Here is a 10,894-nt window from a genome sequence, read left to right as displayed (position 1 = left end):
CTGCTGGCAAATGTGCCCATCCTTTGCCCCTAAGGATGACACTATCTTTATTATCCTTATCAGGAAACAAATTTGTCCTCTGATCCAGAGGAAGACATTATCTGTAGTTTCCAGGGCTATCTGCTATACAAACATCCTTGAAAAGACAGTCTAGGATAAAAATTGTCACAAGTCAGAGAAAACTATATTGTGGTTACCAGGGGCAATGGGGGTGGGGGGTGGGCACAAGGGGTGAAGGGAGTCATATATATGGTGATGGACAAAGAAAAATGTACAACTCAAAATTTCACAATGTTAAAAACTATTAAAACATCAATAAAAAAAAAAAAGAAAAAATTGTCACAAGACACGTAGAAATGCCATATGGAATTGTCTCCCAACACAAAAGTCCCTATTTCTTATAAGTAACTTTTTCCACCCATAGCAGCAGCTTACCACTCTAATTTTGAGTACATTGAGATTTGCCTTCCTTGGTTTCAAGCATGGTAGTATATGAAATATTTTTTGGTTGCCGTTGTTAAGTATTAACCAGCATTTCTGTTTATTTGACTGGGATTGGGGACAGTTGTGGACAGAGCTTCTGTGTCAACTCAGTCCTCCCTGTTTGCCAGATGTCAGTTATCAGGTGTCTCTTTCCTTGCTTAAGCTATTCTTAGTATGAATCCCACCATACCCACCACTGTTTGCCAATGCTTGCTTAACATCACCAAGGTTGGACTCCTGCCCCAAATGTCTAACCTGAATCTAATCATGAGAAAACACTGGACAAATCCAGACTGAAATACATTCTGTATAACAACTGGCCTGGAACCTTCAAAAATATCAGTGTTATGAAAGACAGAAAAAAAAAGGCTGAGAATGTAATTTAGATGAAGGGAAATTAAAAAGACGTGACAACTAAATTCAATCCATAATCCTAATTGGATCTTAGGTTAGAAAAACAAGCAGTTACAATATTGGGGAAATTTGAATACAACCTGTATATTAGCTATAGAATTGTATCGAGGTTAAAATTCCTTACTGTGATAATCTGTGTTTCTGCAGGAGTCCTTGTTCCCAGGAAATATATGTTTAAGTATTTCAGGGCAAAGGATCAGAAAGAGGGAAAGAAAGAGAAAGAGTAAATGTGGGAAAATGTCAGCAAGTGGTGAACCTGGATGACGGGTATATGGATGTTCATTGTACTATCCTTGCAACTTTTCTGTAGGTTTGCAAGTTTTTAAAATGAAGAGTTGGGGGGAAATGCTCAACACCTTTGCACTTTTGTTATGAAGCCTTTCCTGATAGATTTGAACACTCCCTTTGCTGTGCCCCACAGGGCCTTATAGGCACTTCCATCATGACATATATCCAATTCACCTTAGGTATTCTCTCCTTTCCCTGGATAGAGACCCTCCTGCGGGCGGGGACTCAGTCTATTTCATCTTTGTATTACCACCGCCAACCATACAGCATGGGGGAAATGTTTGTTGAATAGACCAAGGAAGGAAGCAACAAATCTCTGAGTTTAGTTAAACCCTCTTGGAAACCATTCACATTTTTGCACCTAGACAGCAAGCTCTCAGAGTGGACCTCCTACCATGAGCTACTACTGGGAATGACATTTTTATAACACAATAGTTGGGGTTCATCAACAACCTGGATATGTCACTGTGAACTTCTTCTCTCAGACTGATTACCAAAATGTTCATTGAGACAAGCGTGCGCTCTGATTCCCCAGATGGCGGTCTTCAGCGGGAGAGGGTCCGTTTATCCTCGTCCTGCTTCTTATCTCTAAGGCAGTTCTCCAGGTACATTTTCCTTAAGACCAAGGAATCTCTTTTTTTTTTTTTTTTTAAAAATCTTATTTATTCAGTTTTTCCCCCCAAAGCCCCAGTAGACAGTTGTATGTCATAGGTTCACATCCTTCTAGTTGCTGTACGTGGGACTCGGCCTCACGTTGGACGGAGAAGTGGTGCCTCGGGGCGCGCCCAGGATCCGAACCCGGGCTGCCAGCATCAGAGCGCACGCACTTAACCGCTAAGCCACGGAGCCGGCCCCAAGGAATCTCTTTTTTAAAAAATAAATTTGGTGTAAAGCCTAGTCTCATTCATTTTTTTAGACTAAAGAAATTTTATCCTTGTTTATATGTTTTCTGTCCACTAATGTAGCACTCGAAAGAAGTTTGTTGGACTGCTTTGGCTTGTTTTTCCCCTTAGAGAAACTGTGGTTCCTAACTGGTTTGAATTCCGTTAGTACTTACTAAGAGTTACTTTGGGTATGTTCCCTGACTCTCACGTGTTTACAATTTGGTATATATGTGAAAAGTTAAATCCCTCAATTGGTTATGTTGGCTGTGATTTTCGTGGTTATGATACAGTTTGCCTGATGTAGGCAAAAAACCTGCCTAGAGTTAGAGTGGCCAAATCCTTTTTTTTTTTTTTTTAATAATTTTATTTATTTATTTATTTCCCCAAAGCCCCAGTAGATAGTTGTATGTCATAGTTGCACATCCTTCTAGTTGCTGTATGTGGGACATGGCCTCAGCATGGCCCGAGAAGCAGTGCGTCGGTGCGCGCCTGGGATCCGAACCCGGACCGCCAGTAGCGGAGCGCACGCGCTTAACCGCTAAGCCACGGGGCCAGCCCCCAAATCCTTTTTTTGATTAATTCTTAATAGTATTAAAATTTAGTTTTTCTTACTGTAGTTTGATGAACTTTTGCCCACATTTAAAATATTATTTTGGAGCATAAATGAGGTTTAACTGTGGAGACTTATCATTGTATTTAACGTCTCTGGTTTAGGAACAATGTTTTTTGCCACCTGTTCTGATAATAGGATTTTAAGACTTGAATTACAGTTTAATTCCTCCTAATCAGGATATTCAGTTCTTTTCTGAAAACTGGAATAGTGTCATCTGAAAAGTTAATCTTTTAATGTAAACAATGCACACATTTTATTTAACCCTGTTTTTAAAAATATCACATGTTGGGGGCCGGCCGGGTGGTGCAAGTGGTTAAGTGCTCGCGCTCCGCTGCGGCGGCCCAGAGTTCACGAGTTCTGATCCCGGGCATGCACGGATGCACCGCTTGGCAAGCCATGCTGTGGCGGCGTCCCATATAAAGTAGAGGAAGGTGGGCATGGATGTTAGCCCAGGGCGTTTTCCTCAGCAAAAAAAGAGGAGGATTGGCAGATGTTAGCTCAGGGCTGATCTTCCTCTCACACACACACACAAAATCGCATGTTGGAATAAGCAACCTTAATCTCCTATTAAGTTAAAATTACAAATATTGAAAATAAGAGGAAATTATTTGGAAAAAGTAGGTTGCTTTCTGGAGTTAAAATAGACTTCATGCAAAAAGACAAAAAACCCAATTTAAGAATGGACAAAGGATGTGAGTAGACATCCTTCAAAAGAAGATACACAAATGGCCAACAAGTACATGAAAAGGTGCTCAACATCATTAGTCATTAGGGAAATGCAAATCAAAACCACAGTGAGTTACCATTTTGTATCCACTAGCATGGTCATAATAAAAAAAAATAGAAAATAACAAGTGTTGGTAAGAAAGCAGAGAAATTGGAACCTTCATCCATTGCTGGTGGAAATGTAAAATTGTGCAGCTGCTGTGGAAACCAGTTGGCAATTCCTCAATAAGTTAAATATTACCCAGCAATTCCACTCCTAGGCATATACTCTAAAGAACTGAAAAAAGGTGTTCAAATAAAAACTGGTACATAAGTGTTTATAGCAGCACTATTTGTAATAGCCAAAAGGTGGAAAAACCCAAATGTCCATTAAATGGATGAATGAATAAACAAAATGTGGTGTATACATACAACGGAATATTATTCAGCCATAATAAAGAATGAAGTACTGATACATGCTACAACATGGATGAACTTTGAAAACACTACTAAGTGAAAGAAGCCTGATACAAAGGGCCACTGTAATATAATATTTCACAAGTGCTGTCTTGACCCAGTTTTGAAGTCATGGTTGAAATTCTCATTTCCTCTTCCCTTATTTATGGGCAGTTTGCTAAGCCTCCACCCAACTTCTTCCCTTTCAGGCTCTGATACTTCTGGGTAATAACACAACATTCCCAACTGCCAGAGGCCTCAGATACCTAACACCCAGGGCTGACCTTCCTTGGACTCACAGAATTATTCAAAATACCCAATTTCCAGGAAGCTTACACAATTTAGCTAATCCTACCCTGCTGTCACACATAAGCTGCCCCCTACAGTTCCAGCTCGTTGTTACCCTGTCCCCAGATGGAACCCCTGTGTGGCCCTTCAAGGGAGCCTTCTCTCATTTGGAGCTGTAAGCAACAAAAAGTTCTGCCTTTCATCTGTCCAGAGTGTCTTTGTGTTGTGTCCTGTCTTCCAAAGAATCTATGGTCATACCTATCATCATATAATCATAAAACAGTCACGTATTATTTCATTTATATGAAATGTCCAGAATAGGAAAATCCATAGAGATAAAAATCAGATTCGTGGTTGCCAGGGGTTAGGAGGAAGGAGAATGGGGAGTGACAAGGGGGTTTCCATTTGGGGTGATGAAAAAGGTCTGCAACTAGATAGTAGTGGTGGTAGCACCACATCATGAATGTACTTAATACTTTAAAATGGTAAATTTTGTTATGTGTATTTTACCAAAATAAAAAAAACTACAAGGCAAAAATAAAATAAGACAGGGTCTAAAAAAGAGAGAGAGACTACATGTACGTGTTTTAAAGTATCCTAATTTCCTGAGAGTACAAGATAACAAAGCCTTATCAACTTCTCGAAGTGTGGGTACCCTACTTTTTCTAGAAATAGACTGACTTTAATTGTTTTAAGTGCATTTTTCAAAAAATACATAATACTCTACACACCAACAGAATTGCTAAAATTAAAGATTAACAAGACAAATGTTAGTGGACATGTGAAGTAACCTGAATTCTCACATGTTGCTAGTGGGAGTGTAAGAGGGTAAAAACGCTTTGAAACAAGTCTGACAATTTCTTATGAAACTAAACATATGCATATCCTATGACCCACAAATTCCATTCCTAGGTATTTACCGAAGATAAATGAAAACAAATGTTCACAAAAAGACGTCCTAGCAGTTTATTCATAAGAGCCCCAAACTGGAAACAGTTCAGCTGTTCATCAGTTGGAGAATAGATCACAAGCTACATTCTTCACACAATGGACTACTATTCAGAAATAAAGCGAAACAAACTATTGATTCACACAGCACCATGAATGAATCCCAAAACATTATATTGAGTAAAAGAAACTTTGCATTTTTCCATTGATATGAAGTTCTAGAACTGGCAAAATTAATTTTTGGTGAAAAAATTTCAGAACAATGGTTGCCTCTGGGCGGTTGTGGGTAGAGATGTATTGGGAGAGGGTGTGAGGGAATTCTCTGTGTGTGGTGTTCATGTTCTATGTCTTGGTAATGGTTTAGGTTGCATATGTGCATATATTTGCCAGATCTCATCAAATGGTACACTTAAGATTTGTGCATTTCACTTAACGTAAATTTTACCTCTAAAGGAACAAAAAAGAACCATAAAAATATTGAATTCTAGTTAATGATAATGATAAGTAAATGAAAAGCAATAAGATATATCAGAGTATATGGGGAAGCCATCTGGTGTAAAACTAGTTTGGCCTGACCTTGTTTTTCCAAAAGGACCTGACGTGGCCTGTTGAGCATGCATTGTATATCTGCTTTAAACATTTACAAGATCCCAAAGACAAGAATGATGCCCTTAAAGATAGGGATGTAGCTTCCCCCCATACTGGCATTTCTTTAAGGATATGCATCTCTTCCTGGAAATTAAGGATTAACTACTGACCTGCTGTGCTCACCTTGTGACCACTGACCTGCTGACCATGGACCTGCTGTGCTGGCTGAGCATCTCATGACAGTAGTAAAGAGATAGTCCTGTCATATGTGATGCATGGTCTTTGATCCAAGACGGTATATAACCACTCTATACACTGCACTTCTTTGGTGCCCTTCCTTCCTTGGGGAAGGAAGGCCCTGCACTATAGTCCTCACTATTATGAGCCTGGCTCATAATAAACTCACCCAATTTTGATTTATAGATTCATTATTGGTTATTTGCATAGACAATATGCACGCTGAAGCATTTGGGGGAAAGTATACTGATGTCTGCAACTTACTTTGAAATGCATACAAAAATAAGATAGATCATTAAATGGAAAGAGAGATGGATAGATATATGATAAAGTAAAAATAGTAAAATCTTAATGGTAAAATTTAGGTGGTGTGTATATGCATGTTCACTGAAGTATTTTTTTTACCTTTTATGTGTGTTTGGAAATTTTTTATAATAAAATATATGGGAAAATAAATAATAAAATATACATCATCAAACCTATTTTTCTTATTGTTTGGAGTCTTAAAACTTGGCAAGGAAATTGCTCAGATATTTTTTTAAGCAGGTCAAGTACCCCAAATGCTAAGAACTGTCTAAAAATCTCAGTGATGACCACGAGCAGCAACAAAGATTCTTTGTCAGTCTTCACTGTGCTGAGTTCTGACAGCTGGGCCAAATGTTGGGGGCCAAAGGCTTACAAGCTCCTTAGTATCAATTACTGAACTTTAATAGGCAGCTACAGTGTGAACAGATGAAACCCTCCAACTTGGTAGAATGAATTCTTTATCGCCTGAGAGTAACCATTCTGCAATGTCTGTCTCAATTTCCCTTCCTAGCCAGTAACCAACTGTGCTCTTTTTAGCTTCCCGTTTTCCCTTCTTCCTACGCTTTCACTCATGGTTGTTATCTTTCTTAGGAAAGAGCACAGATCACTGAACAGCTGTTTACTCACTATGCAGCAGTGTTATATATGGTATATAAAGAAAGATTATTGGAACACAGGTGCGGAGATCTGGCCTCGACTCGGCTCTGACCTTGGGCAGGTCACTTAACTCGCCTGAGCCTCAGTGTATTCATCTCTACAGTGGAGGAGGTAGGCTGAGAGGTTCTCCAAGTAAATTCCAGCCCTAAGACTCAACTGCCAAATTTAAAAAGTACTAATTTCCAAATAACTGATTTGATAATTATACAATATTTTTCAAAATTGTAATATTTCTTCTATTAGCCTTATTTTATTAGTTTTTATTCTTATTAAACAGGTATGTAGTTTATAGAGTCAAATAATCAACAAGGCTTATCATGAAACACAGCAGCCCACCCATCCTCACATTTGTTCCTCCTCTTAAAAAAATTTTTTTTGAACCTGCAGAAAAGTTGAAAGAACAGTTTTCAAGTATTCATACTTGTATCCTCCTCTTCTAAAGGGCTATTGTTGACAGCTTACCACACTCATTCCATCTTTTTCTACACTTCCCTTATGCCCAACCATCTGAAAGGGAGCGGCAGACACATGACACGTTACTCCTGAATACTTCAGCATGCATATTCCGAGAATAAGAACAATTCTTGCATAACTACAACATCATTGCCACGCTTGAGAAAACTGACACTAATTCAATAATATGATCCATACTCAAAGTTGCCCATTGTTCCATAAAACATCTTATAAATGTTATTTTTTCCTAACCTAGATCCTATCAAGGTTCACACATTGCATGTAACTGTTAGGTTTCTTGAATCTCTCCCAGTCCCCTCTGCCCCCAATGTCCCTTTGAACAGGCCAGTTGTCTGGCCTAAATTTGTACCATAAATCTCACATTTGTCTGTTTCCCTTCATTAGAGTCAGGACAAGCATTTTTGGCAAGAACACCACACTGGAGATGTTGTGTCCTTCCCCCCCGCATCACATCAAGAAGTATATAATGGCAGTTCTTCCCTACTACTAGTGGCAACTATTGCCAAGTTGACCACTTGCTTCAGATAGTGACTGCCGGATCTCCACACTATGAAGGTACGTTCTCCCCTTCGTACTTAATAAGTAATTCATGGAGTGATATTTTGTGACTATGAGAACATCTAATTTATAGATTTTTAATTTCCGAATCATTCCTGAGGTAGAGGTTTCACTAGTCAAATGTACCATTTTCCACCTATGGACCATGAGATAATAAGATGTTAGGACTGAGAAGCATGAGAGGTCTTGATCAATTCCTTTATAGTTTTATTTCATTTTATTTTAGGCAGTCACATTAAATCTTTTTGTGTTTCCTTCTACAAGTAACATACTTTGTTTTTCAGTTTTGGGCATGACCTATTGACTTTCATCATGGAAGGGTACACACACATTTCCATCCACCACCACCATATATGTGCACCCTTTCCATCTTCCTAATACAGTTATAACATGATTTTTGTTTAGATCTCTATTTGGTGTTTCCATTATTATAACCATATAAAACTCCATGGTTGACCCAATGTATCAATTCTATACTGTGGATCTTTTTTTTTACCCTTCCAGATTCACTCTCTATCCTTCTCCATTCTGGTCTGTGTCTTGGGAGGCTGATCTGCATGGACTCCATCAAAAGGCTCCCTCGCCCTAAGTATACTCAGTTGGGTTTGGCCAATAGAAGGCACCAGCAGGGAGGAAAAAAGGAGATCATAGTATTCGTTCCCCAGCTCCCTCCCTACTAGGTTGCCATGGTTAGTTGCTTTGTTCTACAGAAGGCCACAGCTCTTGTCAGGCAACACTCTCTATATGAATTTCTCCACTGTATCAGTTGCAGGGCTTTACAATTGTATTGCTCACAGGCACAAGTCACATCATTAATTATGTCTCCATGAATACATCACTCAAGTTTCAGGCTCAAGGCTCAGTAATAATAACAGTTACTACTGTTATCGGTAGTACAGGCACCAGTCACTTTATATAACACTCTCAATCCTCAAAACATTAATAATAATATAAATATACTATTAACTCATTTCACAAATGAAGAAATTAAGACACAAAGAGGTTAACTTGCTCAAAGATATAGTATGTAGCTGAGCTGGAATTGAAAAGAGGTCTGTTGGGTCCCTGTCATGACATGAGTACAGCCATGTTTGGCCGCTCCATTGACCTACAGCCACCAGCACAAAAAGAAATATAAAAGCTGCTTTCTGCGTAGTGGGAACTGGCCCTTGTCCCATGGAGAGAGTTGCAAGTTGTAACATTTCAAGGCTCTTGGAGCGTCGTAGTACGGGATGGACTGGCCATCTGTGCCGGGCTAAGACGATAACCAAAGAGAACGATGCACGTACACAACTACTGGGCTGGGACATTAGCCAAGGGGCTCAGTGCACGTATGCCACTGATAACCATTTGTGCATGGGAACACTAGATGCTTGCTCTGCAAACTCTGTAACTGCTTATATAAACTGCTGGAGACTGAGACCCAGTGAGAGTTCCACCTGTGGAAGGGACGCCTTGCCCAGGACGTGTGATCCTTGCCCAGCCGTGTCGATTGACAGGCCTCTCCCGGCAGTGGGGCGTGGATGTTGTGAGTGATTTACTGTGAAGTAATTGATCTGATATGTTCTCTTTTCCGTCAACCTGGTGTTTCTCTTCCCGGTTGATTTGTGTCATTTCCCTTCAGTCGATCTGGTGTTTCCCTTTCCGATCGATCTGATGTTTTTCCCTCTTATTATATGACCTATTCGGATCTGCTGCTATCTCAGCCGATGTGGATGTTTTCCCTTTCCAGTCGAGCTGATGTTTTTTCCCTCTTATTATTTGACCTATTCGGATCTGTTTGCGGACTATCGCCTTTACTATCCTCTATACAATAAAATATACCTTCAGTCCATTTGTTTGGAGTGGAAAGTTTTTTTTACGTCTCCGATCGAATCCCCGAACCTCTCATAACAGTACCCAAACCAACGTTCTCATTTACTTTTTAAACTAATTTTAATTTAAACACTTTTTAAACTAATTTTTAATTATACAAGTAATACGTGCTACATTTCCTACAAATGTTTAAAGCATGACAGGTAAGAGTAAAATCTCTTTGACCATCTTCCAGAGACAACTGCTGTGAGCATGTGGTTGTACCCTTTCGGCCTTCTTTGATGCTGCACACACTATCTGCACGTATAACTACTTAAAACTGTTTTTGTTTTACATAAATGGCATCACGCTTTATGCATCATTCTGAAGCTTGCCTTCTTCCCTCGACAAGTCTCTCTGGAACTTGGCGTGCTCTGCCGCTCACTGCTCTTCGCCTCCCTAGGCCTACCTGCTTCTCTAAAAAGCCTGGCAGAACAAGAGCCAGTGCTGAAGATCCTAGCTGATCAACACTGACAGCACCAGACACCTTGTTTCTTTTTTCCAACATTCCATTATGAAAATTTTCTGATAACAAAGTTTAAAATATTATACAGTGAACATCCACACACCCACCACCTGGATTCTACTATTAACATTTCACTATACTTGCTTTATTACATATCCATCCATCTATCCATCCAAAAGAATTTTAATGTGTTTTATACATATTAACACCAGAAAGGGTGTTGTTTTCTTTCTTTAGGAGATGAAACTGAGGCTGAGACCTTACATAACTTGCCAATGCTAATATGATAATGACTTATTTACAACTAGTAAGAAGCAGAGCTAGTTCTAAACAGTGGCCATCTGAATCTACAATTCAGACTTTTTCTACCAATCATGCTGTCTCAATTTACTCTAAATGACATAGATTCTTTTTTTGTGTGTGTGAGGAAGATCGGCCCTGAGCTAACATCTGCCAAGCCTCCTCTTTTTTGCTGAGGAAGATTGGCCCTGGGCTAACATCCATGCCCATCCTCCTCCACTTTATATGGGACGCCGCCACAGCATGGCCTGCCAAGTGGTGCATCAGTGCATGCCCGGGATCTGAACCGGCGAACCCTGGGCCGCCGCAGCGGAGCGCGCACACTTAACCGCTTGCGCCACCAGGCTGGCCCCGACATAGATTCTGAACACAGAT

Source organism: Ceratotherium simum, chromosome 5 (genome assembly GCF_057802395.1).
Source record: "Ceratotherium simum simum isolate JZ-2026a chromosome 5, ASM5780239v1, whole genome shotgun sequence".
NCBI classification, from domain to species: Eukaryota; Metazoa; Chordata; class Mammalia; order Perissodactyla; family Rhinocerotidae; genus Ceratotherium; species Ceratotherium simum.
Note: the sequence above shows the minus strand (reverse complement) of the source record.